At 44.5% G+C, this 7,968-nt stretch overlaps 1 long non-coding RNA gene across 1 annotated transcript; it reads right to left on the bottom strand.

The window, feature by feature from the left end:
• Nucleotides 1-1,857: 1,857 nt before the first annotated feature.
• LOC125946457 (uncharacterized) lies at nucleotides 1,858-6,679 on the bottom strand. Its single transcript, XR_007467606.1, has 3 exons — nucleotides 5,856-6,679; nucleotides 3,533-4,032; nucleotides 1,858-1,936 (listed from the first exon to the last, which is right to left on the bottom strand). It is a non-coding gene; the product is annotated as an uncharacterized LOC125946457 (long non-coding RNA).
• Between the last annotated feature and the right edge of the window lie 1,289 nt (nucleotides 6,680-7,968).

Genomic DNA, 7,968 nt, shown 5'->3' on the forward strand with positions numbered 1-7,968 from the left:
TGACTTTTTTTGTTTTCTCAACGGGGTTAAAGGCCTTAGGTATTGTGTGTATGCAGACTTCAATCTAGCGCAATTTCTTACGTTTGCTTCATGTTTTTTTCGTGAAATACGTATAACGCTACGACTGGACATACAGCGCAACCACACCTAACAACCGTATAAAGCAGCGGAAAGACCGAAATGCATATTTTATAGATATATCTGGATAAGGATCCGCACAGATATCTTCGAGACGTTTTTACGAAACGTTTTCTAGCCGTCCTAGCAAGATGATAGCTTAAAACGGCTTAACGAGACGTCTTCCAGGCGTCTTTCGCAAAACGTCCTCAAGACGTACATAAAATACGTTTTGTAGCCGTCTTGAATAGTTGTAGACGCTCTAGTTAGTTTTGGCTGGTCCAAGACAGCTACAAAACGTCTTCTGTTCAGTGAGTACGGAATGCCTGTCTTACAGTAACTGCAATATCAGTCTTGGTGTAGTTACCAATTGGTTAATTTAGCACTTCTATGCATGTGAGAAATCTTCCAAGTAAATGTACAAAGCAGGGTCATTCATAACATTTCAAAGAGGTCGCAAATAAACTTTGCAGAATAAAATTTCTGGAAACGCTTACTATATGTGGCATACTTCTAAAATCGCTGTGCTGCCGTTGCAAATAATTGGGCAAAACGAACACGTCTAGATGAAACGCTTGATATGCTGCTCTCCCCTCACAGTGACCTGACTGCTATAGAAATGCAAATACTGGTGGGTTTCCGATGGCTTCCTGTAAAGTTTCGTAGTTAATCTGCCTCCAGGCAGTGAGACGCTTACATCCAGAAAGTTAACACTGTCCCGCGAGTAGTGGTGAAAAACGGAAATAGTGCGATGAGCACGACTGAAGTCACCAAATTGCCGTCAGCGGGTGCATGGCAAGTGCTGTATGCCCCAAGCCAGCGTTTTCGAGAGAAGTGGTTCAGCCTGGCTGGGCCAACATTGTAAAGGCATGCAGACTTACCTTTTTTTTCATTTTTTTGTGCAACCAATCTGCGCAATTCGGGTTACTCATCACCTAAATCGGCATCAGTACGCGCATAAGGAATAATGTATGCGCCCAAACCTGCGCTTTCGAGACAAGTGAATAAACATTGATTGGCCAACATTTGAATGTTCTATAGCTTTACCTTTTTTTCACTTTTGGGGTCCTAACGAACCTTCGCGTATCGTTTATTCTTTACGTAAATCGAAATCAGCACGGGTTCACGAAGTTGTGCATGCGCCGAACAATCGCTTTCGATATTTTTTATGCGCTATAGCCTTACCTTCTTTTTATGTTTGCGGGCTAACCAAACTCCGCGTATCCGTTTATTCCTCGCGTAAATCACCACCAGCACGTGCTCGGGAAGTGGTGCATGCACAGAACAATCGCTTTCGAGATTAGTGAATGCTCCCTTGCTCGGCCAACATTTTTATGGGCTATAGCCTTACCTTTTCTTTTTTTTTCATTTTTATCGGCTAACTAAGCTCCACGTATCCGTTTATTAATCGCGTAAATCACCATCAGCATGCGCTCGGGAAGTAATGCATGCGCCGAACAATCACTTTCGAGAGGACTGAATGGACCTGGCTTGGCCAACATTTTTATGAGCTATAGCCTTACATTTTTTTTTTCATTTTTGTGGGCGAACCAAACTCCGCGTATCCGTTTATTCTTCGCGTAAATCACCACCAGCACGTGCTCGGGAAGTGGTGCATGCACAGAACAATCGCTTTCGAGAGGAGTGAATGGACCTGGCTAGGCCAACATTTTGATGGGCTAGATCCTTACCTTCTTTTCATTTTTGTGGGCGAACCAAACTCCGCTAATCCGTTTATTCCTCGCGTAGATCACCATCAGCATGTGCTCGGGAAGTGATGCATGCGCCGAACAATTACTTTCGAGAGGAGTGAATGGACCTGGCTAGGCCAACATTTTGATGGGCTATATCCTTACCTTCTTTTCATTTTATTGCGATATCAATTATATGGACACTCCAAAGCAGATTTCTGCCGTCGGCGTCGCCGTCGCCGTCGCCGTCGCCGTCGCCGTGAGGTTCCGTATGACGTCAATAGAGATGAAATCGTCGCCGCGCGCCGCCGAACGCTGCATGTGCGAGTGAAAGGGCGCGAGGGACGCGCGCTTTCACGGGGAGTGAACCCACGGCGGAGAACAAACGCGCGTTCTGCGCCATGCTCCCTTAAGGGCTGCAGAAGTAGGCGTCTCTTTCCTCCTTTACAATCACCTGTATGTAGAGCAAACGTGCATTCTTCCGACGCGTGAAAGGCCGGGGGGGGGGGGGGGGGGGGGAATTGAGGCGACGTTTAGCTGCGGCACCAAGTGCCAATTTATATCAGAGGCTCCGGCAACAGTCACCAACGCGGCACGCATTTTGTGCGAACCCGTGCAAAACGCCGACGGCGTCGACAACAGATCTGCGTGTTGCCGGTGCTGCTGCATGTCCAAGTTTATACAGCTGATAAAGCTACTATCATTACTCCGTATAGCTCTCTACAAATTTGCTATCGCAATTGATGCTTCGCCTTTCAGATGAAAGTGCGACAACTTTTTTGTGGGCTAACCAAACTCCGCGTATCCGTTTATTCCTCGCGTAAATCACCATCAGCATGTGCTCGGAAGTGATGCATGTGCCAAACAATTACTTACGAGAGGAGTGAATGGACCTGGCTTGGCCAACATTTTTATGAGCTATTGCCTTACTATTTTTTTCCATTTTTGTGGGCGAACCAAACTCTACGTATCCGTGTATTCCTCGCGTAAATCACCATCAGCATGTGCTCGGGAAGTGATGCATGCACCAAACAATTACTTACGCGAGGAGTGAATGGACCTGGCATGGCCAACATTTTTATGAGCTATAGCCTTACTTTTTTTTTTCATTTTTGTTGGCGAACCAAACTCTGCGTATCTGTTTATTCCTCGCGCAAATCACCATCAGCGTGTGCTCGGGGAGTGATGCATGTGCCAAAAAATTACTTACGAGAGGAGTGAATGGACCTGGCTTGGCCAACATTTTTATGAGCTATAGCCTTGCTTTTTTTTTTCATTTTTGTGGGCGAACCAAACTCTGCGTATCCGTTTATTCCTCGCGCAAATCACCATCAGCATGTGCTCGGGAAGTGATGCATGTGCCAAACAATTACTTACGAGAGGAGTGAATGGACCTGGCTTTGCCAACATTTTGATGGGCTATATCCTTACCTTTTTTTCATTCTTGTGGGCTAACCAAACTCTGCGTATCCGTTTATTCCTCGCACAAATCACCATCAGCATGTGCTCGGGAAGTGATGCATGTGCCAAACAATTACTTACGAGAGGAGTGAATGGACCTGGCTTTGCCAACATTTTTATGAGCTATAGCCTTGCTTTTTTTTCATTTTTGTGGGCGAACCAAACTCTGCGTATCCGTTTATTCCTCGCGCAAATCACCATCAGCATGTGCTCGGGAAGTGATGCATGCGCCAAACAATTACTTACGAGAGGAGTGAATGAACCTGGCTTGGCCAACATTTTTATGAGCTATAGCCTTACTTTTTTTTCATTTTTGTGGGCGAACCAAACTCTGCGTATCCGTTTATTCCTCGCGTAAATCACCATCAGCATGTGCTCGGGAAGTGATGCATGCGCCAAACAATTACTTACGAGAGGAGTGAATGAACCTGGCTTGGCCAACATTTTTATGAGCTATAGCCTTGCTTTTTTTTTTCATTTTTGTGGGCGAACCAAACTCTGCGTATCCGTTTATTCCTCGCGTAAATCACCATCAGCATGTGCTCGGGAAGTGATGCATGTGCCAAACAATTACTTACGAGAGGAGTGAATGGACCTGGCTTTGCCAACATTTTTATGAGCTATAGCCTTGCTTTTTTTTTTTCATTTTTGTGGGCGAACCAAACTCTGCGTATCCGTTTATTCCTCGCGCAAATCACCATCAGCATGTGCTCGGGAAGTGATGCATGCGCCAAACAATTACTTACGAGAGGAGTGAATGAACCTGGCTTGGCCAACATTTTTATGAGCTATAGCCTTGCTTTTTTTTTTTTCATTTTTGTGGGCGAACCAAACTCTGCGTATCCGTTTATTCCTCGCGCAAATCACCATCAGCATGTGCTCGGGAAGTGATGCATGTGCCAAAAAATTACTTACGAGAAGAGTGAATGGACCTGGCTTGGCCAACATTTTTATGAGCTATAGCCTTGCTTTTTTTTCATTTTTGTGGGCGAACCAAACTTCTGCGTATCCGTTTATTCCTCGCGTAAATCACCATCAGCATGTGCTCGGGAAGTGATGCATGTGCCAAACAATTACTTACGAGAGGAGTGAATGGACCTGGCTTTGCCAACATTTTTATGAGCTATAGCCTTACCTTTTTTTTCATTTTGTGGGCGAACCAAACTCTGCGTATCCGTTTATTCCTCGCGTAAATCACCATCAGCATGTGCTCGGGAAGTGATGCATGTGCCAAACAATTACTTACGAGAGGAGTGAATGGACCTGGCTTGGCCAACATTTTTATGAGCTATAGCCTTACTTTTTTTTTTCATTTTTGTGGGCGAACCAAACTCTGCGTATCCGTTTATTCCTCGCGTAAATCACCATCAGCATGTGCTCGGGAAGTGATGCATGTGCCAAACAATTACTTACGAGAGGAGTGAATGGACCTGGCTTTGCCAACATTTTTATGAGCTATAGCCTTACCTTTTTTTTTCATTCTTGTGGGCTAACCAAACTCTGCGTATCCGTTTATTCCTCGCGTAAATCACCATCAGCATGTGCTCGGGAAGTGATGCATGTGCCAAACAATTACTTACGAGAGGAGTGAATGGACCTGGCTTGGCCAACATTTTTATGAGCTATAGCCTTACTTTTTTTTCATTTTTGTGGGCGAACCAAACTCTGCGTATCCGTTTATTCCTCGCGTAAATCACCATCAGCATGTGCTCGGGAAGTGATGCATGTGCCAAACAATTACTTACGAGAGGAGTGAATGGACCTGGCTTGGCCAACATTTTTATGAGCTATAGCCTTACTTTTTTTTCATTTTGTGGGCGAACCAAACTCTGCGTATCCGTTTATTCCTCGCGTAAATCACCATCAGCATGTGCTCGGGAAGTGATGCATGTGCCAAACAATTACTTACGAGAGGAGTGAATGGACCTGGCTTGGCCAACATTTTTATGAGCTATAGCCTTACTTTTTTTTCATTTTTGTGGGCGAACCAAACTCTGCGTATCCGTTTATTCCTCGCGTAAATCACCATCAGCATGTGCTCGGGAAGTGATGCATGTGCCAAACAATTACTTACGAGAGGAGTGAATGGACCTGGCTTGGCCAACATTTTGATGAGCTATAGCCTTACTTTTTTTTCATTTTTGTGGGCGAACCAAACTCTGCGTATCCGTTTATTCCTCGCGTAAATCACCATCAGCATGTGCTCGGGAAGTGATGCATGTGCCAAACAATTACTTACGAGAGGTGTGAATGGACCTGGCTTTGCCAACATTTTGATGGGCTATATCCTTACCTTTTTTTCATTCTTGTGGGCTAACCAAACTCTGCGTATCCGTTTATTCCTCGCGCAAATCACCATCAGCATGTGCTCGGGAAGTGATGCATGTGCCAAACAATTACTTACGAGAGGAGTGAATGAACCTGGCTTGGCCAACATTTTTATGAGCTATAGCCTTACTTTTTTTTCATTTTTGTGGGCGAACCAAACTCTGCGTATCCGTTTATTCCTCGCGTAAATCACCATCAGCATGTGCTCGGGAAGTGATGCATGTGCCAAACAATTACTTACGAGAGGAGTGAATGGACCTGGCTTGGCCAACATTTTTATGAGCTATAGCCTTACTTTTTTTTTCATTTTTGTGGGCGAACCAAACTCTGCGTATCCGTTTATTCCTCGCGTAAATCACCATCAGCATGTGCTCGGGAAGTGATGCATGTGCCAAACAATTACTTACGAGAGGAGTGAATGGACCTGGCTTGGCCAACATTTTTATGAGCTATAGCCTTACTTTTTTTTTCATTTTTGTGGGCGAACCAAACTCTGCGTATCCGTTTATTCCTCGCGTAAATCACCATCAGCATGTGCTCGGGAAGTGATGCATGTGCCAAACAATTACTTACGAGAGGAGTGAATGGACCTGGCTTGGCCAACATTTTTATGAGCTATAGCCTTACTTTTTTTTTCATTTTTGTGGGCGAACCAAACTCTGCGTATCCGTTTATTCCTCGCGTAAATCACCATCAGCATGTGCTCGGGAAGTGATGCATGTGCCAAACAATTACTTACGAGAGGAGTGAATGGACCTGGCTTGGCCAACATTTTTATGAGCTATAGCCTTACTTTTTTTTTTTCATTTTTGTGGGCGAACCAAACTCTGCGTATCCGTTTATTCCTCGCGTAAATCACCATCAGCATGTGCTCGGGAAGTGATGCATGTGCCAAACAATTACTTACGAGAGGAGTGAATGGACCTGGCTTGGCCAACATTTTTATGAGCTATAGCCTTACTTTTTTTTTCATTTTTGTGGGCGAACCAAACTCTGCGTATCCGTTTATTCCTCGCGTAAATCACCATCAGCATGTGCTCGGGAAGTGATGCATGCGCCAAACAATTACTTACGAGAGGAGTGAATGGAACCTGGCTTGGCCAACATTTTTATGAGCTATAGCCTTACTTTTTTTTTCATTTTTGTGGGCGAACCAAACTCTGCGTATCCGTTTATTCCTCGCGTAAATCACCATCAGCATGTGCTCGGGAAGTGATGCATGCGCCAAACAATTACTTACGAGAGGAGTGAATGAACCTGGCTTGGCCAACATTTTTATGAGCTATAGCCTTACTTTTTTTTTTCATTTTTGTGGGCGAACCAAACTCTGCGTATCCGTTTATTCCTCGCGTAAATCACCATCAGCATGTGCTCGGGAAGTGATGCATGTGCCAAACAATTACTTACGAGAGGAGTGAATGGACCTGGCTTGGCCAACATTTTTATGAGCTATAGCCTTGCTTTTTTTTTTTCATTTTTGTGGGCGAACCAAACTCTGCGTATCCGTTTATTCCTCGCGCAAATCACCATCAGCATGTGCTCGGGAAGTGATGCATGTGCCAAACAATTACTTACGAGAGGAGTGAATGACCTGGCTTGGCCAACATTTTTATGAGCTATAGCCTTACTTTTTTTTTTCATTTTTGTGGGCGAACCAAACTCTGCGTATCCGTTTATTCCTCGCGTAAATCACCATCAGCATGTGCTCGGGAAGTGATGCATGCGCCAAACAATTACTTACGAGAGGAGTGAATGACCTGGCTTGGCCAACATTTTTATGAGCTATAGCCTTACTTTTTTTTCATTTTTGTGGGCGAACCAAACTCTGCGTATCCGTTTATTCCTCGCGCAAATCACCATCAGCATGTGCTCGGGAAGTGATGCATGCGCCAAACAATTACTTACGAGAGGAGTGAATGAACCTGGCTTGGCCAACATTTTTATGAGCTATAGCCTTACTTTTTTTTTTCATTTTTGTGGGCGAACCAAACTCTGCGTATCCGTTTATTCCTCGCGTAAATCACCATCAGCATGTGCTCGGGAAGTGATGCATGTGCCAAACAATTACTTACGAGAGGAGTGAATGAACCTGGCTTGGCCAACATTTTTATGAGCTATAGCCTTACTTTTTTTTTTCATTTTTGTGGGCGAACCAAACTCTGCGTATCCGTTTATTCCTCGCGTAAATCACCATCAGCATGTGCTCGGGAAGTGATGCATGTGCCAAACAATTACTTACGAGAGGAGTGAATGGACCTGGCTTGGCAACATTTTTATGAGCTATAGCTTACTTTTTTTTTTTCATTTTGTGGGCGAACCAAACTCTGCGTATCCGTTTATTCCTCGCGCAAATCACCATCAGCATGTGCTT

The sequence above is a fragment of the Dermacentor silvarum genome, chromosome 6, assembly GCF_013339745.2.
Source record: "Dermacentor silvarum isolate Dsil-2018 chromosome 6, BIME_Dsil_1.4, whole genome shotgun sequence".
Taxonomy (NCBI): domain Eukaryota; kingdom Metazoa; phylum Arthropoda; class Arachnida; order Ixodida; family Ixodidae; genus Dermacentor; species Dermacentor silvarum.